This window comes from Pollicipes pollicipes, unplaced genomic scaffold, assembly GCF_011947565.3.
Source record: "Pollicipes pollicipes isolate AB1234 unplaced genomic scaffold, Ppol_2.1 Scaffold_4002;HRSCAF=4701_pilon_pilon_pilon, whole genome shotgun sequence".
Taxonomy (NCBI): Eukaryota; Metazoa; Arthropoda; class Thecostraca; order Pollicipedomorpha; family Pollicipedidae; genus Pollicipes; species Pollicipes pollicipes.
Genome location: NW_023596420.1, coordinates 41,704,500 through 41,723,534, shown reverse-complemented (window position 1 = coordinate 41,723,534; position 19,035 = coordinate 41,704,500). Strand labels below are relative to the sequence as shown.

At 65.1% G+C, this 19,035-nt stretch overlaps 1 long non-coding RNA gene across 1 annotated transcript in view; it reads right to left on the bottom strand.

Moving 5' to 3' along the window:
- Positions 1–5,234: 5,234 nt before the first annotated feature.
- Positions 5,235–19,035, bottom strand: part of LOC119093069 (uncharacterized) — an 18,691-nt gene continuing 4,890 nt past the window's right edge. The window contains exons 2-4 of the long non-coding RNA XR_005093587.1: positions 14,505–14,621; positions 9,084–9,126; positions 5,235–5,335 (exon numbers count right to left, since the gene is read on the bottom strand). This is a non-coding gene — a long non-coding RNA (uncharacterized LOC119093069). The remainder of the gene's footprint in view (positions 5,336–9,083; positions 9,127–14,504; positions 14,622–19,035) is intronic.

Here is a 19,035-nt window from a genome sequence, read left to right as displayed (position 1 = left end):
CGGAGCCGGCCCCGGTCCTCGCGACAGCGACGAGAATATTCGCGTCGCGCGCAAACCGACACGGTTAACGGCGGTCGCATTCGCTTTCGTTTGGTTTAATACTGCCCACATGACGAGGAAGATGTCACCCAAAACAAATCAGACCACCCAAACAAATCAGAGCGACGGGCGTTCCCACTGCTGATCGTTAAAACAGTACAGCTTGGCATCACATCTGGAGGCAGCTCCTCCCCTTTCAAAACCACCCGTCCACGCTTTTCTGTATCTTCGCTGACGTCTCCCGCCTCCGCTGTGCCCCGCGGCAGCCTACCCAGCGCAGCGCCTTCACCTCGCGCGGGGCCGGCTTTCGCCACCGTGACGTCACCGACCGCAGCGCGTGGCCGGTGCCGGCAGCAGGCGGCTCGCACCTCACGGTCCGTCTCCACAACACGGCGCTGGCGGGGCGCGCTACGCGGGCCGTCCGTCAGCCGGAGCAGCGGCGCCGACAGGCCGACAGCGTGTCGTCGGCGCCGGCGCTGGCGGCGCACACACGTCCCCTGCGGGCCGTAGCCAGCGCCGGAGCGGCCGCCGTCCGCACGGCGCGAGGGGCGGAGGCAGCGCCGTCTTCTCTGCCCTTCAATTACCGGCACGAGCGTGTCCGGTCTTCCGCGAGCGGCTGTCGCCCCGGACGCGTGGCGCCGCCCAGCCGGCAGGCGGCCGTGCTCCCGGCGGCGGCGCGGCGGCAGCTTTCTCCGCGCGCGGCGCCGGCCGGCCGGTGTCGGTGTCCGTGACCACCGACGCCGTCGCCGCCGGGCCGGCCGACGCGGCTCCGACCCGCCGACCTTCCCAGCGGCGGCCGCTCGTCGACGGACGACCGGTCCCGCCGGCCGCCTCGCGCCCGTCAGCAAAGGTCAGGCGCCGTAGGTGCCGCGGGGGCGGCGGCAGCGGCGCGGACGATGGCGGGGGCGGCGGCGCGGCAGACCCCGCCGGGACGGCGATGAGCGCTGCCCGAGCGCGCGGCTTCGACGGCGCGGCTGCCGGGTCTCGCAGCAGCACGGGTGGGCAGCGGGAGAGGCCGGGTGGACGCCGGCCCCTGTCGCGGCTCACCGCCCGCAGTAGTGTGCAAGAGTCATCAGACCGACACATCTAATCCCCGCTTTCTCTGAACAGTCAGCCTGTCCTGGTTACCTCAGAATGTCCGTTTCCGCCTTCACTTTTCAGCGACTCGCACAAAGGACAATGCCAACTGAAGAGCACTCGATTTCTACTACCGCTCCCGTTAACGTGCCCTCTCCCCCCCCCCCCCCCCCGTAGAATACCCGACTGTGCCGAATGTTCAAAACTTACCGACATTGCACTCAGTCCCGGACAAAAACAGCCCAAACTCGGAAAGCAAACACAGCCGCACCTTATCTCCATCCCGCTCACACACATTATTTCAAACCAGTCGGCCGACGGACAAGCGCGTTTTTGTTGGATTAGCCCACGTCCGGCCCTTTATCGCACCACACACCGAACGAGAGTCGGGAAACCCGTATCTCTATGACGTCATCGCCCGCCGAGCGCGGCGGCGCAGTCTCGTTCGTCCGTGCAGGCGGCGGCACGGCCCAGCCCAGTTCCCGCCAGCGCAGCGGCCAAATTCGGGAAGACGCCGCCGCCGCCGCCGCCGCCGCCGCGACCGGACACGAGCCCCTTAGCCGGGTTACATCCGGGAGTCCAGAGTCAGCCAGAGTTACATCCGGGAGTCAGAGGCGGCTCACGGGGCTGTTCAGCCCAGCCGCAGCGCCTGGAACGCTGCAGCAGCAGCAGCGGCGGCCGAGGCGGCGTCAAGCAGCCGCGAACAGCAGCGGCGGCGCGCACGCCCGAGAAAAGAGCGCAGCATGTCCCGGCCGGCAGCGCGGCACACGCGTACTTCCCAGGTGCCTCTCCCGAGCAAGCACGATGGAGAAAGGGGGGGGGGGGTCGGCGCAAGCCAGCATCGCGCCCACACGCGCAGCTCGGGTTATTCCACAGCGGACGCGGCCTGCCGATGCGCCGGCTGATACGATGTGACGTGCCGCCCGCCAGACAATGCAAGGCCAGGCGGGCACGCGGCGCCGCGGTCTGGCCGGCGGCCGCAGGTCCGGCTCCGGCTCTCAGGCGCCCGCCGCCGGCAGGCGCTGATTGGCACTGAGGCTGTCGCTGAGTGGTAGGGCGTCACGGAGCTGACGGCCGCTGGCAAGTAGGAGTGTCGCCGCGGACTGTCTCCCGGCGTACTTGCATCGCCACTCCACATTCCGGCGTGGCCGCCTAATGGAACTTTCATCGCGCATTCATTAGAACTAACGGGCCAAACTAGATGGCGGGGTTCACGGTGTCCCAATTATCCCACATGCAGGGAACCCGGGTTCTGGACGAATGGACCAAACGGCAGCCTATGCTGGGTGCACTCAGTGCACCTGTGAGAGAGCAGAGATCGCCGCTGAACCATTAACGGGTCCACTGCTTCTTTTCCTCGCGTCATTTCGCTGCAGCAGCGGGTCGGCAATTTCCTGTTGCCACCACGTTGGCATGCAGATGTCAGCGGTCACGTCGGCGTTCCCCACGCGGGGAGCCCGAGCACACCCTATCACCCCCCCCCCCCCCCCTCCTCCACTCTCCCTCACAGTGCCCGATCGCCGGCGGGCGCGGCGGGCCGACTCGCGCCATTCATCGCCGGGCACCTCCGCGTCCGGAGGTTGATTTATTGCGGCAGATGTTCGACGGCAGCGGGCCGGCCAGCGGTCGAAACACGAGCTCATCCCGGCGGGCCGGCGCCCGAGCGACCGGACCGGCGCGCTCAGCCTCGGCCGGGTACGTCCGGTCGCCGGGGTGTCTGAACCAGACTGGAGTGACATCTCGAAGCCACCGAGAGCATCGATGACATGACCGCAACAGCAGCGGGGCGTGTCAGAGTGTCTTGCATACACGGGCGCCATGTTCCTATGCAATGCGATATTCCTTCCGGCTGCCAACCACCGGCGGCAAGTCTTCTGCCGGCCAGACACCGTCACCGGTCAGCCGCCCTTCTCAGAGATCACGGCCAGGTCCATTCATCACGCCATTAGTGTGTCGGGGCCCGAGCCAACCGCCGCATAACTCACGTTCAACAGCTGGGGCCGTGCCGACAGCTGAGCGGCGACTCCGTAATGGCCCCGACCCGGCCATCCCGACCCACCCTCGACCCCGCCGAGCCGACCTGACCCTGAATCCCGCCGACCCACCCCTGAACTCCGCCGATCCAGTCCTGAGCCCCCGCCAACCCACCGTTGAACCCCGCCGACCCACCCCTGAACTCCGCCGATCCAGTCCTGAGCCCCCGCCAACCCACCGTTGAACCCCGCCGACCCAGTCCTTGAATCCAACTGCTCGGCTTAAAGAGGTGCACCAGCGACACCGAACCAAGTGTGACTATCGGCTTCCGGGAAAGGGTCAAAAGATTGTTAATATATTAATTAATGTAATGTATAATATAAGACGTTAATATATATATATATATATATATATATATATATATATATATATATCCCGACCAGCGTAGCTGGTGTGACGTAAAAACAGCGTCACCATTTCACCGGATGCCTGTCGCGCCAACGCCGGCCAACACGCACCCAATGCGCACGGTTCTAGCTCGGTCCTCGCGACCCCAGGAACGAACTGCCCCAGATCTGACCCCTCCTTACGCCACGCCAGCCGTCTGTCGCTGGGCCGCGCTCCGGCAAGCTGCAGACACCGCTCCCCCACCCGTACCCCGTGACCCCGACTGACCTGGAGCGGTCCGAGTGGCGGCCGCTGCTCCGTCCGGACGGGGGCGCCGGCGCCGGCGGCGGCGGCCGGTCGACGGCCGGCTTCTGCACCGCCGCCTCGTCGTCGCTGTCCTCAGACAGCGTCAGGTCATCCGACAGGGAGCTGCAACGGCGACGGCGGCGTCATCGACGGCGTCCACAGCGCGGCAGCAGCACGGCGGCGAGGCGGCCATCGGCGCAGACCCCGCCGCCAGAGCCGCGCCCGGGGGGCGGCAGCGGAGCATCCGGCCCCGACATCGCAGACGCTGCGCGGCCGATGCAGCGCCGGCCGAGACGGCGGCGAGAGCCGGGCTTCGAGAGCGGACCAGAGGAGGAGCACAGCCGCCCACGTCCGTCACGGGAGAATGGTGACGGGCCCGACACCGGGCCACTGGAGTCGGCACGCCTGAGCGGAGACGTCGCCTACGATTGGACGACAGATGCAGGAAGACAGGTGCAGGAACAGTTGACAGGCGTAGATGAAAGCCGCGGCGTCCGAAGGGGTGACGCCATAGCTGTGTCCCTGAGTGAAAATGTTGGCGGGGGTTGGCGAGGGTTGGCAAGGGTTGGCAGATGCCATAGGGATGGCATGGAAGGTTGGCAGAGACGTCAGGGCGGTGAAGAGCCACATCAAGGGTTCCGGGAGGTCATAGATGAGACGGCTACAGTGGCCACCTGTGTTACTAGGGCGGAATGGGGGGGGGGGGGGATGGCGGTCAGGGCAAGGGCCAATTTCCAGGCGCCTGGCGTCTCCCCGACGACTGGGCAGACTGCTTACAGTATAACGGCGGCCAGAAGCATCACGAACTGGCAACCACCAAACATCGAGGCCCTCTGTCGGGCTCCTTGACCGATAACAGCAGGTTCGCCGGGAGGCGGCGCCCCCAGTCGGTCTAGGGAGGTGCACGCTGGCGTCCGTCCGAGCCCCACTGCAGCCTGACTCATAGCTGTCGGCACCAGCCGCCTGCGCCCCGCGCGCTCGTCTGCCACCGAAGATGGGCTCCCCGGGTGGCCAGCCGGGTCACAAGCGCCTCCATGTGCCCATACTTTAAAAATAGATATGGGATGTTTGTGTATCTGACTACTGGACCGCGAGCCCCGCTGCTCTGCAGGACTCAGCGTCTGGCTGTAAATAGCAAACGCTGTCAAGGATCTTGCAAGCTCCGAAACAACACCCCGCTGAAAATGGTGGCGATAATATCACAGGAGTCAGGAGTCAGGAGTCAGGGGTCAGGACTCACAGGCTCGACCAAACACTTCGTCAATGAGTTGTCACCGGTTCACGCTGCGCATGCCATTTCGCACACGATTTCATCGCACCCGACCCCATGGACCCCACGTACATGTCTGAACCCACAGCTCTCACACACCCCGGCGCCGCCGCCGACGATAGTCAGTGGCGGCGCAACACTCACGGTTTGGCTCCCGACGACGCCGGCGGCCCGGCCGGGCAGCGCTGCCGGCGGCGGCGGCGGGCGGAGGCGGCGGTGGCGGCGGCGGCTGTCGGATGCGTCGCCGCTCCTCCTCCCGCGGCGTGGACTCGCGCGAACTCGCTGAAACGAGCGTCACCTTCGCCGTGAACGAGCCCGGGCCGTGTTCACGCACCCGCCAGCGCCCCGAGCGTCCCATCGTCGACGAGCGTGCGTCGCACGCTGTCACCAGCTCATCGCGCTCGCCAACACAGCCGCCAGGCGCCGGCCGGCCACCGCCACGTCGCAAAAGTTAAAAAATCAATGGTTGCTCGGCTTCGTAACCACTGAAAGCCCCGTGAACAGGTTAACTGCGCACCGCCTCAGGCGGCGGCGGCGGCGTCCGCAGGTGCGCCGTCCACCGCCCGGTCACCGGGGCAACGGGCAGTGCTGATCGTGAACGCGCTGCACCTGTGCGCGCCCTTCCCCGCCCCCGGGGGTGCAACACGGTGTCACAGCGTGAACACTGGGGTGTGCATGGGAGGACACTGGGCGCTGCGGATGTCAAGGCCAAGCTCGACCTCGGTCAGCAACCCGATCTTCACGGCTGGGAAGTGTCAGATGTTTTGAGACAGCAAATATGGCCATGCCATAAATGCTATGCCAACCTTGCGGTAGTCCACAATAAAAAATGTCCCACAAGCACTGTAGGTGCCAGCATGGACACGTCCCGAACGTGCCGTCAGGGATCATCGGGGCCAGTCCCAAGGCTCACGACGCAGACCAACAATAGCCGCATCACCGAAATCGGTAGCCCTCGCTCCTCTCAGCAGCGCTGCTGCTAAGGCAGCCGGGCCGGGCCTGGCCAGGCCGGGGCCGCCCCATCGCGTCACGTTCCTTTTCCAGCCAACATCAACACGGCAGGCACCCCATCCTCGGCCACAGCCCAGTGCTCAGGCAATGCAACCCGATCCCTAAGTGTTGAGACGCTGGACCGCCCATCCGCCCACCCCGTGACCCCGGCCTGCTCTACCCACACGACTCCTGTGATCCAAGGACACGAACACACGGGGACAACATCCGGACAACATCCGGATAGCTTCGCCAGCACCGACAGTTTTCTGCCCCCCCCCCCCCCCTCTAACCTCAATAAGACGTCGGTACCAGCACCCCCGTGTCGACCACAGGTCAAGTCACGGCGGCTGGCAGACCATGCCCACACCATGGCCCCCCGCGCCGCGGCCCCTGGCGAGATCGGCAGCGCCCGTGCGGAGCTGGCCACCCGGCCGCTGCCGTCGTCGCGACAGCGGTCGCACGGGCGCGCGCCGCTCGTGGCTTCGGGGCACACCGAGCGACGGTCCGGCTGCTGTCGACGTCAGCACCGCCGCCGGCCGAGGTGGGGCTGAACGCCCCCCCCCCCCCCCCCCCAACTGACCGCCGGTGTGGCGAACTATACAGCTGGACGGACGGGAGGGGGGGGGGGGGGGGGGCTACAGGCGTGAGGGGGCTTTCCGGGCTCTTTACAGAACTCCAGCCCTACCTATCCTGATCTCTCAGCCACGAAGCGAGGCGCGCCAAAGGTCACCGGGTTACGGGAGGTGCAGTTTGCCGTTTGCCGTCTAGTTTGGGTTCACCACACGGCGCCCGTTCGGCCCCCCCCCCCCCCACTCTAACTCCACCTCCCCACACCAATGACCTCCCAAAATGATGACGCGAAACTGCACCGGTGCCTACAGGCGTCATGACATCGCCGGCGGCGGCCGAGACAGGGCGCAGCGTCGTGCCCGAGAGACGTGTACACCGCCGGCCCACGGCAGCGTGTATCCGCGGTGTGACGGGCTGCCACCGTGGAAAGCCAGCAGCGGGCCTCGAGAGTTCGTGGAATAGCCCCCGGGGAGAAGTCGTAGGGTACGCGACGCGACGCGACCCCGATTTCCGGCGCCGCGCTGCTGATATCAGGAGCGAGCACGGGTATAGCCTTCTTTTCTGTTAGGCGACGCTGGAGCCTCCCAACTTTGAGAAGTAAGTGAGCCACGTTGGGAGAATGCCGTTTTTAGGTCATCCGACGGGTGGGTGACCATTTTCCGTGCCAAGCCGCTCAACTCGTTTTGTGAAATTACAACCCCAGGCGCGAAGGCGCTCCACAAGGTGCCCCGACAGCGCCGCAGAAATACAAGGCTGAGTTGGGCAACGGCAGCCTGATCCGGTTCGAGGTGTATTGATGTAAGCCTGCTTTGATCCGAAGCCAGACCTATGCACTCACTGCTTTCACACATCAAAGTGCGCATTTGAGACAGATTGGCAGGTCCTGTGGTTATGCGCTCCCCGTCGGCACTACTCCCTTCACGCCCTCTCCGAACGCACGAACGTGGCGGCACCACCCCACTTAGCTTGCCACGCGTCTGGCAAACGTGAAGCGACGTAGTTCACTCCCCAATCACTCGCACAGCTAAAGACGGTCGTTGGGCCGGCGTGATGGGCCACTCTTCAGCCGGCGGCCTCGGCGCCAACACCCAGCACGTCCTGTGGCCAGCAGCGCTTATGCCAGTGGCGTGGCGTGCGGCGGCGAACGGCCGGCTGCCGTCACCGGACGGTCCCACCGCCCCGCCTCAGACGCAGGTCAAAACACGGCGGCAGTGACCTGCCCCGTCAGCCGGGGATGAGGTGGTGAGCGGCCGGCTGCCGTCACCGGACGGTCCCACCGCCCCGCCTCAGACGCAGGTCAGGACACGGCAGCAGTGACCTGCCCCGTCAGCCGGTCCCCGTGCTCTCCATCATGATCACTAGACTCTCAATGACATCGTGTCGGAGATTGAAGTTATTTTAAGTTTATTTTAAGTTCAAGATTGAAGCTATTTTAAGTTACATTATTGAAGTTAATCACGTGCGCCGCCTTTCGACCGCACGTCGTCGTAGCTCATGCCTACCGAGAAACACTCCTGCCTCGAAATCGATGATGCTCCCGAGAATCGCCCTGCCATCATTCCCAGGCCGTTCTTGGCCACCCTGCAGCGAGCGTTCAGCTGCCCGCGCAGCTAAACGCCCCCTGGTGCAGTAGGTCAGTGACCCGCCACCGGCCGAGGCGCCACTCGCCGGTACACTCGCACTATGGTCTGTGTGGACCCAGCCGTAATGCCACGGAGACGTCCTCGCAGCGTTAGCACGGCGCCTCTGACGGGCCCCGCACCCATCCCGCTGGACCGGCAGCTCGCGAGCCCGCGCGACGGACAAACGGAAATGCCCGGCGAGCTGCCGCGCCGCTCCGGTGGGCCGGTGACACGTAGCCGTCCGGCGTTCGTGCAGGCGGAGGAGCGCCCGGCGGCGGCGGCGGCGGCCACTCGGACGTGCAGCGGTTTTTAACCGGCCGCAGCCGACCCGCGCGCCGCAAACACGCGACCACGCCGCCCCTGCGCCGAGCACGGCACGTCTCTGCTGAGCTGCGCCTCAGCGTCTCCACCGCCGTGACGGTGAGGCCGGTGAACGCCGCCGCCGGCACCGGGCCGGAGCGACTCCTCCGATCGCGCCGGGCCTAACTCCGCCAACCCGGCCCGCCGCGGGCCGGCACGTGGCTCACACGGAAACCCGGCCGCCGCGTGCGCACAGAGGGCAGTCGGCGTGGGCACGACACCACGTGCCCGCGGGACACGCCACGCGACGTCGCTGAGCTGGTCCGAGTCCGCCGCGCGGGGTTAACGCGCGCCGGGCGGCTCAACGGCACAGCGCTGCTGCCAACACAATGCCTGAATTTCTCAGATGGCGGTTCGCCGCGTCGGAGAATTGGCGGTCAAATACAGCGTCGGCGGAGCACATAAAAATAAACTAAAAGAAACTGTTTGACGACATGCAGACATCTCAGTCGTGCCTAATCTGATGAATTTGGGGCGCTTCTTACCATGAGCATCTGATGTGTGATGAAGCGGGGTGATAGGAGCTTCCTGAAAGCAAAAAGAGACACGAGTAAACACACATCCACGCCACAGCTGGCTTCAGCGCCACGAGTAACACAAAACAAACACCCTCCCGCTGCGCCGCCGGGGCCTCGCCGCAGAGCGGGGCGATCCGCACCGCACGGGTCGGCCCCCCCCCCCCCCCCCCCGTCCTCAGCGCACCTTCCATCGTGGGGGACACCTCCGAGACCTCGCCGCGCGGCCTCGTCGGAGCAGCGGTACCGTGCCGCCTGCATAGCGTGGCCTTTGAGCGGAGGACCGGCGACCGGACAGGCGCCGTTGTACCCCTGGCGGCGCCGTTGTACCCGTGGCGGGCGCCGTTGTACCCCTGGCCGGCACCGCTGTACCCCTGGCCGGCGCCGGTGCACCCTTCGCTGTGCAGCGCCGCTGGGCCCGGCCCTGCGGCGGTGCTGCATCAGCCGGGGCGGCCGGGTGGCGCCGACGGCGAACGATCAGGCGCCGGTCGAACGGCGGCAAAAACGGCGCAGCGCCATCAGCCGCTGCCCGGTCCGGCGCGCATGCCAATGTCGGTAATTCGATTGGCGGCAGTTTTTATGCACGACTTGGAGAATGGAGGATGGATTGACGTTTCCGCTCCGCTCTCGCCACCGTCTCCGTCTCCGTCTCCGTCTCTCGTCTAACGGCTCCGGCTCCGGCTCCGTCACTGTCTCCGTCCCGTTGCCGTCTCCCCGCCTGCCGCCCTCCCTCTCCCGCGACCCTGACGGCCAGCCATGTTCCACAGCCAGCACTAAGCCGATCAGTGCGGCCACCAAACCCGTTTACAACTTTCACTTACGGCGGCCGGGCGGCCGGCCAGGCCTGCATCAGCCCTTTCAGAGCTCGACAGGTTAGGCGCGCCAGACGGAGCGCGCCGCCTGTGTCGGTACCCCCCGCCCCCCCCCCCCCCCCCCTCACGCTACGGTATTACGTCGCGCGTGCACATGACTTTCACATGGGCGACACGTCCGCAGGCGGCGGGGCCTCCGTTTCACGACAACGGCGGCACGGGCCCCACGCGCGAGCGGCCGCCGCACCCAGAGCGCGCGCGCGGGGCCCACCCGGCCGCCTCCCCGCCCGCCGCCCGCTCCGCAGGCCGAGCCGTGCGGCCGGCCTCGTTCGCAGCCGGCGCGGCCAAGCGAGCGAGCCGCGCGCGTTTCAGGCGGTCCGCGGACGGCCGTCGTAAAGGGCGCGTAACGACGGCGTTCAGCGGCGCATTATCGCCGCTGCAAACACGGCCGGCCACGCGGCCGTCAACACGCCGCGGTGGCGAGGAGGCCCGAGCCCGGGCCGCCGCGGCCTGCCAGACAGCGAGGCCTCGTCGCCGGACGGGTGCAGTGCTGGCTGATGCGGAATGTAGAGCCCAGATGTATCCCGCGGGCTCCGCATCATGTGTTTACAGGGTGGGCATTTTTGGACAACAATAGAGCATTTGCCAGTGCGCTATCCCAGCCGTCGCCGCTGCTGAGTCCCGCATAGGCAGGCTCACGGGGTAAACCACAGGCCCGACGCTCACAGCGAACTCCCTACCGCGACGAAAACCTGTCGCGGCCGCTCCCAGGCCCAAATCCACGACCCGGGGATGGTGGGGTCAGGACCACCGTGCTAAGCGCCTGCCCCGTCCGAGTCCCAGGCATCGCTTCTGCACGGCCAGCGCAGCCCATTACCGAAGCCCAGCGCCGACTGGACGACGTGAGCTTCCCAAGGCTGCAGTTCGTGCGGCTGCATAATGCGCTTGGCTCGGGCCAACAGTGACCAGAGCGCGCCTACTTCCTCGCTGGCCTGTGTTGCTCGGAGAAGCGTGGGAATGCTGCGAGAAGTAGCGAAGCAAATTCAATTGCTACTCACGTTTTCCATGTACGCCACAGCTGTTCAGCTAAGAAGTTAAGTTAAGCTTCTATAAAAAGTCACTTAAGTCACTGTCAAGCTTCTATGAAATGAAGCGGGACATTGCCCGTTAGCTTCCTGTCACTGCGCCATTTTGGCTTAGTGGAATCAGCCCATTCCTTCACGCAATCCAGAGCATTGAGCTCTTTCCAGAAGTGGCAGCTGCGTGCGCAGGGGTTCGCTGCCTCCAACCCCTCCCCAACTACATCCGGCCTCACCTCCTTGGCGGCGGTCTGATTCCCCCCCCCCCCCCCTCCCCACATCAACTACACACGAGCCTACATCGCCTGCGGCGGTCGGCGCCTGAAGCGCAGTCCAACGCGGTGCGTGCGGGAGCGACCGACCGATCGGGCCGCGGGCAAACGGCGCGCGGCCGGCGACGCCGCCCGCCTCATCAGCCGGCCGACACGAGCCAGCGGCCGCGTGCGCCCGATCTCGGCCGGACGCCGGCCGCGTGCGGTCAATCACGGCCGCCGCACGGGCGTGCACGGGCGCCGCACGCGCCCCACAGCGGCCGTCCGGCCTCCCCAATCGCGAAGCAGGGCCGGCCATCACGCAGCGCCGAGGCCGAGGCGGCCGGCCGCTCTCCGCGTGGGGAGGAGGCAGCGCGGCGAGGTCCGCGCGACCCCGGCCGCGGCCGATGGGAAACGGGGCAGCGGCGCCCGAGGGAGATACGTGCCGCTGCTGGGACCGTCGGCGGCCGGGCCGCCTCGGCTCTCACGGCCGAGCCCACCGACTGGACGATAACACCGCGCCAGCTGCACGGCACCCACGCCAGGGGCATTAAACACGCTGAAGTGGTCCTCAGCGGCCAGCGTCGCTACCGTTAACAGTTTCGCCCGTCGTTCTGCAAGTCCAAATCGTCGTTCGCGAAAGCGCCGTCCCACAGAGGAGACGGCGGAAGCGACCGCGACGACCCTCGTCACCTGCGGCCAATGGCGATTGCGCAACCCTGTCGTCAGCAAAACGGCCTCATCCTGCGCATCTTCCAGACTAGACGCGCTAGTCCGGGCGGCACGCAGGCGGGCGGCGCGCCAGTCAGGGGGCGGTGCGCAGCGGTCGCGGTCCGCGGAGCCCGGCAGGGTCCATCGGAGCACATCAAGGGTGAGATGGAAGCCAAACGGAGCAGCCAGGCCACGATGGAAGACCGACGGGGCCCGACTAAAACGATGAATCCCGATGGGGGACCGATAGAGCCCGATGGAGCGCGACGCGAGGCCGATGTAGTACGACGTGAGCCCAATCAAATTCGATGAGCTCTGGACGGCTGTCCAGTCGCCCCGGATGGTGGTGGCCGTAGTCACGTCGCGCGGACCAACCCGCCGACAGCGGCGGCGGCGGCGGCTTCCTGACGCTTCGCTTTTCGGAGGCGGCTGCAGCCGCTCACGACAACCCGCCATGCACGACCGCCGCCACGTTCTTCAGCCAAAATCGATACGTAAAATTCAGCGGCGCACCACCTCTCTCGCCGCCGCTGCCGCTGCCCAGCCGTCAATCGCGGCCAGATTGCGCCTGGTTGCCGAGCCGGGCACGAGATGGCAGCAGCGGCGTCGCACGGGTCGGTCCCACCAGGTGCCGATCGCCCGCCCGCCCCTGGACGGGCGGGCGCTGGGACGGCGAAGCCGCGGCCGGCCGGGCGGCCGACAGGCTCAGCTCGTCTGGTCGGCCCGCAGACGCGACGGTAACATATTCAGGCTAATCCGTTCGGCGATGAGGGCGTAAGGATTCGCACCCGGGAGCGGTGCTGATCCGCCCACGCGACCGGTGCCGGCCCATTGCGGGGTGGCTGCGGCCGCACCGCGGTGTTCAGACAGGCTAATCCGGCGGCGCTCAGGTGCGGGGGCCATGTCGCTTTCGCGGCGTGTCGGTGAGATTACCGCAAACGGGCTGCGGCGCCCGATCTCTGAGTTGTTTGACAAACTGCGACCGTCAAAATGTCTGGCGTCGGCCAGCCGGGAGCCTGGCGCTTCAGGTCGCTGGTTTCGAGCGGACGAAGTGAGACGGGACGCGCCCAAAGCAGTCGGCACAGCCCCAGTGAATGCGCACGCTAAGCCCAACACCACCAATTTGTCATATGCATTATCACCATAAGAAACAAGAGCAAATGAAGTAAGTGGGGTGACCCGACCCGACCCTTTCCCACCTGATGAGGTAAAAAAACCCTTCGCAGCAAACTTGCACGCCAGTTTCCGGTGTACGCTTCGCCGGAGGTACTCTCGCACGCCACCTGGCGGCTTTATGACGCCCACTGTGTTTGAACGGGAAAATTATTAAAATTCAGCACAAATAAGGCCCCTACGATTAAATCTTCCGCCTACAGCCGAGAAAATTACCCCCTCATTCGCGCTTTTCGACATTTAACACTCACGATGGGCTCAAGATACGCCGACGAAGCGGAACGAAGGCCTGACCTGACACTGTGGTCTCAACAGGCGGGCATTCCCCCGCACGCTTCACGCGCCTCGCCAACTCTTTTCAGCGTGGCCGTGGGAGCGGCGCACAGCGCGAGACGCAGCCAGGCGTGCAGCTTCGCAATGCCCGCGCCGCCACTGAGCCCCACTTTGGCCCGCGTTTCGGAAAACAGCTGTAAAAACTGACAGGCCGCAGTGTGACTGCCGGCCGGCCGGGAGTCAGCCGTAAAGTCGGCCGCGGCGCAGCGTCGCACCGCCCGGTCGGCGACGCTCCGCTGCTGCCTGGTCACCATGACGACAGCAATCATTTCTCCCGAGCGAACGAGCCCTGGCCACAGCGCGAGACCACCAAAATCCGGGGCACCTCCACTTCCGGAGAAACGCCAGCGCGCGCCTGGCCGCGAGAATGGCAGAGCGGTTGGAGACGCGCGAGTGGCCGTCTGGCTGCATCCAGCGACTTCAGAGAGGAGGCATGCCACTGCTGGAGCACGTGAACAGACGTGCTCTCCGTCGGCCAGACGCTGCAGCGCTGTCGCCGACAACGTCGCTGCGGCCGCCCGTTCAGGGTCGCCGCCGGGCAAAATCATTAGGCTGCCCGGACAGTGTGAAATTGTGTTATCTAGCGCGCCCGCTCACGCACGCCAACGAAGCTGCCGTGGTCTCCGCAGCGCCGGGCCACTACGCCACCGAGGCAAGTCTGTCGGGCATAATAGCTGGGGCACGCCGCGTGAACGCGCCTGCAGTACGGCGCGCGACAAAGGGGACGCTCGGCTTCGCGTGCGCGCCGGCACAAACACGGCAGTTACGAACCACAACAAACTGAACAGGTTGCACACCGCGCCTCAAAACAGGCCCGACACGAGCCTGCCGGCCAAGTGGTACGCAGCGCCACACCCCATCGGCGGTGCACGCCAAAATAGCGTGGCCAGACGGCGTTTTTGTGCCGCGCAAGGATCCTGCAAACATATGCTATGAAAGGCTCGACACGTGCGACGGACATTGGCTCGCCGCTTGCCATCCCCTCCCCCGCCCCCCCCCCCACCATACCAAGGACCTTGACCCAGTGCTGACCTTGCCGGCCGAGCTGGGGAACTGGAAGGGCGGCGGGTTGACCTTGAGCGGGGTGACCAGCGCCGAGACGGGCACCCGCATCTCCTGCAGGATCGTCTCCACCTCCGGCCGGTCTCGCTGCGGGAGGGAGGCCACGTCAGTACCGGCGGGCCGCCACGAATACACACACCGCTTGACGAGCGAGTCCGCACCGACCAATGGAAAACAGGAGGCACGGCACGGCCGTACACAGCTGGGCCGCAGATACTTCACAGACGGCGGGAACGACACGAACGACACAACGACACAGCCGGTAATCGCGACGCCGGGCTTGTGGCTTCGCAACAACACACGTCCGATGTACGAGCAAGGACAGACACAGCACCGCACACACATCCCACTAGAGCAGTGTTATCAAGTAACAACAAACCGGCCAAACTGCTACTGTCAACTAGCGGCTGCAATCCGTCCTCGCGTCTTTCCCCTCCCCCCACTGTTGGGTTTACCCCGCGAGCACGCAGCCACCCGACAGCCGTGCCATTTCCGGCGTCCGCCTCGCACTTTGTGCCGGGTACCCCGGCTCTGGGCGCCAACCAGGGCGCCGAGCCGCCCACCATGGTCCGGTTATCCGGCGGGCGACGGCTAAAGGGCCGGTCTCAACCCTCAGACGTCTCATGTACGTCTCCGTCTGCGTCTCCCAGGGCCGGAGACGGCCGGGTGTCTGGGAACGGGCCGCGCACTGACGGATGCGTTCAGGTGGGCGAGGCCGACTGGTGAGGAGGTGACGGTGAGTCACGGGCGCAGGAGGACGATGGTGGGGAGTCACGTAGTCAGAGGTAGACGAGCAGAGACCTTGAGAGCAAGCGAGCCGGGAAGGTAATGAGCAATGGCCGCGTGCGCACCTAACGGAACCGACAAACTCGAGCCTGGGCGAAACAGAGCGACGAAAGGAAGAGACAAAAGGGGGGGGGGAAGAGTAGAAAAGATAACGAAAAAGAGGGAGGGAGGATGGAGACAGGAGGCAGGAAAGTGGATGCCAACAAAGTAGAGCAGACATACAGAGAAACCAAGGAGACAGAGGGGGAGAGAGGACCAGAGAGAGCGAGTAAGTGAGTGAGTGAGTGAGTGAGTGAGTGAGAAGAGAAAGAGAAGAGAAATAGAAAGAAAGAGAAAGAGAAAGAGAAAGAGAAAGAGAGAGAAGAGAAGAGAAAGAAAGAGAAAGAGAAAGAAAAGAGAAAGAGAAAGAAAAGAGAAAGAGAAAGAGAAAGAGAAGAGAAAGAGAAAGAGAAAGAAGAAAGAAGCGAAGAGAAAGAGAAAGAGAAAGAGAAAGAGAAAGAGAAAGAGAAAGAAAGAGAAGAGAAAGAGAAAGAGAAAGAGAAAGAGAGAAAGAGAAAGAGAAAGAGAAAGAGAAAGAGAAAGAGAAGAGAAAGAGAAAGAGAAAGAGAAGAGAAAGAGAAGAGAAAGAGAAAGAGAAAGAGAAAGAGAAAGAGAAGAGAAAGAGAAGAGAAAGAGAAGAGAAAGAGAAGAGAGAGAGAGAAGAGAAGAGAAGAAGAGAGAAGAGAAGAGAAAGAAAAGAGAAAGAGAAAGAGAAAGAGAAGAAGAGAAGAGAGAAAGAGAAAAGAAGAAGAGAAAGAGAAAGAGAAAGAGAAAGAGAAGAGAGAGAGAGAGAGAGAGAGAGAGAGAGAGAGGAGAGAGAGAGAGAGAGAGAGAGAGAGAGAGAGAGAGAGAGAGAGAGAGAGAGAGAGAGAGAGAGAGAGAGAGAGAGAGAGAGAGAGAGAGAGAGAGAGAGAGAGAGAGAGAGAGAGAGAGAGAGAGAGAGAGAGAGAGAGAGAGCGGGTAGCGGCGCCGGACCATTAGCGTGTGTCCGGACCTGGAACTGGCGACAGCCGGGCGCGGGCAGCGCTGGCGGCCCTGATTGATTGTGGAGCGCGCGCGATCTGAGCCACAGCCAGCCTGAGAGGCGCCGCCGCCGCCGCCGCCGGCCGCCGGTCCGTCACCGGACGACACCGGCCCGCCGGTTGCTGCCCCACGCGTCCGTGCCGGACGCTGGCCGCCGCGCAGCGCACAGGCCCCCGGGCCGAACGGGCTCCGGCTGCAGTGGCGCCGACACCTCAGGTCCTGGTCGGACGGCCGCTGAGGTCCAGACGCGGCGAGGCCGGCCGGGAGTCGCAGTCAGCGCGAGCTCACAGTCATGCGGTTGTGGCCAGCCGTGCATGGCCTCGTGGGGAAACCGGCCGACACCGCGGGTCGGTGGAGCCAACAGAAAATGTCCCGCGGACGTCAGAAGACGAGTATTCATGTCCTTGATTTCCCGGCCGACACCGCGGGTCGGTGGAGCCAACAGAAAATGTCCGGGTGACGTCAGAAGACGAGCATTCATGTCATTGACTTCCCGGCGGACACATTTATTGTTATCCATCACGGAATGAGCGCTAGCCGCTTTTGTTAGACCCGCATGACCTTCCTGACCTTTACACCAATCCAGGCGTTTTCGGCGGTGATAACAGAGTCACGCGAATAAATAAGCACACGCTGCGGTGGAAACGGCCGATAACAGCCGAGCAGCAGCACCATTTTACGACAGCGAACGGTCTGAAGAAGGAATCATAAGTGCCGTTATCACCCAAGCTTATGAGAGCCGCGACCGAGACGTCACTCTTCTCTTGACCTCTTCCACTGATCCACTTCAACATGGCAAGCCGACGGTTCCAAACATCCCGGCTGGTGGCTCCAGTCCGCAACGGCACGTGACACGAAAAGCCAAGTGGAGAGCAGCCAGACCATGCCATCCGTTGCTGTGGACGGCTCTCCTCCGTGTCTCCAGGCCGTATCAGTATCCTAGCGGCGCGGTGGCCGTCAGCTCGTCTGAGACGTCCCGCCAGACCGCGCCGCACGACGGCAGTGAACGGCCGGAAAACGGCCGGCCGCCGCGTCTGGTACGAAGCCGAGCTCCACCATTGCATCAGCCGGCCGGCGGGCGCCCGGTGCCCGCCGGGCAGAGCCGCCGCCGGGCAGAGCGGACGGCGGGCAGAGCGCCGTGTCGGCGGCGTCGCGAGCGCCACGCGCTGCGCCGGCGGCGGGGGCGACGCGGCGCGGCGCTGCCGGCGCGCTCTCGCCCAGCAAGGCGGGGAATGCCCCGGGGAAATCTGCCAAGCAGGCGGGTAAACACGGAGCGCCGGCGGCAGTGGCGGTGGCGGCGGCGGCGGCGGCGGCGGCGGCGGCGGCGGCGGCGGCGGCGGCGGCGGCGGCGGCGGCGGCGGTGGCAGCGGCCGGCGGCGACCCGTTAGCGACCTGTCGCCGACAGGCGGCCGCCAAATTATGCGATTACACACGCAGGGCCGCACGCCGCTGTCGCTGTCGCCGCCGCCGGCGCCGTCCGTCCGTCTGCGGGCTCCAGGGACGGCCGGCGTCCTTTGAAGTCCTCGCAGGTGGCTGATCCCGTGCCGTGCTGGGCCTCCCAGTAGAGGCTCGTCAACATTTACGCGACGTGTCGCCGAGCGAGGCGACATCAAAATCACAGCAGAGTCCGAGCGGTATAACGATCGCCTTGCTTCAGCAGCGCGACACACCTGTCCTGCTATACTTGTGCGCCACACCCCTGCAAACCTGCCCTCCTTCCAGCATGAGCAGCTCACAACCCCCAGCCTGTGTGACTCCTGACGAGTTGCGTAGGAGCCTGGATCAGCCTTCAAGAAACCTATTTCGCCTTTATCAGTATTCCATGCCATTCACTCCGCTGGAAATCTACCCCACATTCCAAAGCAGAGAGCGGGACAAGCGACATTCTTTACATCGAAACCGTCGGTCACCATAATCGAGCTATTCCCCAGCCACGCTCATCTAGCCCCCCTGTCAGGCCCCGCCAGCCTCTGTCCACCGCCCACCTATCGACGCGGCGCCGTAATCAGGCAAATTTATTGAATGGCCCGCCGCGGCACGGCGCGGCCGCCTCCAACGGCGGCAATCGACCACCGGTCCGCGCCGCTACCCGCCGGCGGACAGCTGAATACCCCCAGCAGCGGCCCACTGACCACATAGGCGGCGCGGCGCGGGGCGGGGCCGGCCACCGCCGCACCAGGCCGTGAACCTCCGGCCCTGTCGGCGAGTGGCCCCGTATCGACGCGACGGCGGCCCGGCCGGCGCCGGCGGCGGCGGCCCACGGCAGCCGCCCACCCGAGCAACAGGCGCCGCCCGAGCAACGCAACGGTCCGATCCGGTGCGGTCCGGCGGCGTGCCACGCGGCGGCGCCGGTGACGCGCCGATGTCTGTACCGCAACACCGCGGGCTGGGGATGGGCCCGTGTTTGTTGGCCATGCGTGCCCGGCGGTCCGGCGTCACGGAAGAGCACGCCAGACACACGAGTCCGGCATTCACTATCGACCCCCCAGCCGGCACAGCGGACCGTTGCCACACCTAGCGCGCGGCCGTAGCACTGTCCGTGACGTCACCACAAGCCCCTGCCATGTTTGTGCGCGGGACAACAGCGTGGGGCGGCCGGCGCCCTGACGCGACACCCTCGAGACGCACAGCTGCTGCTCCTGCAGGCCGCGGT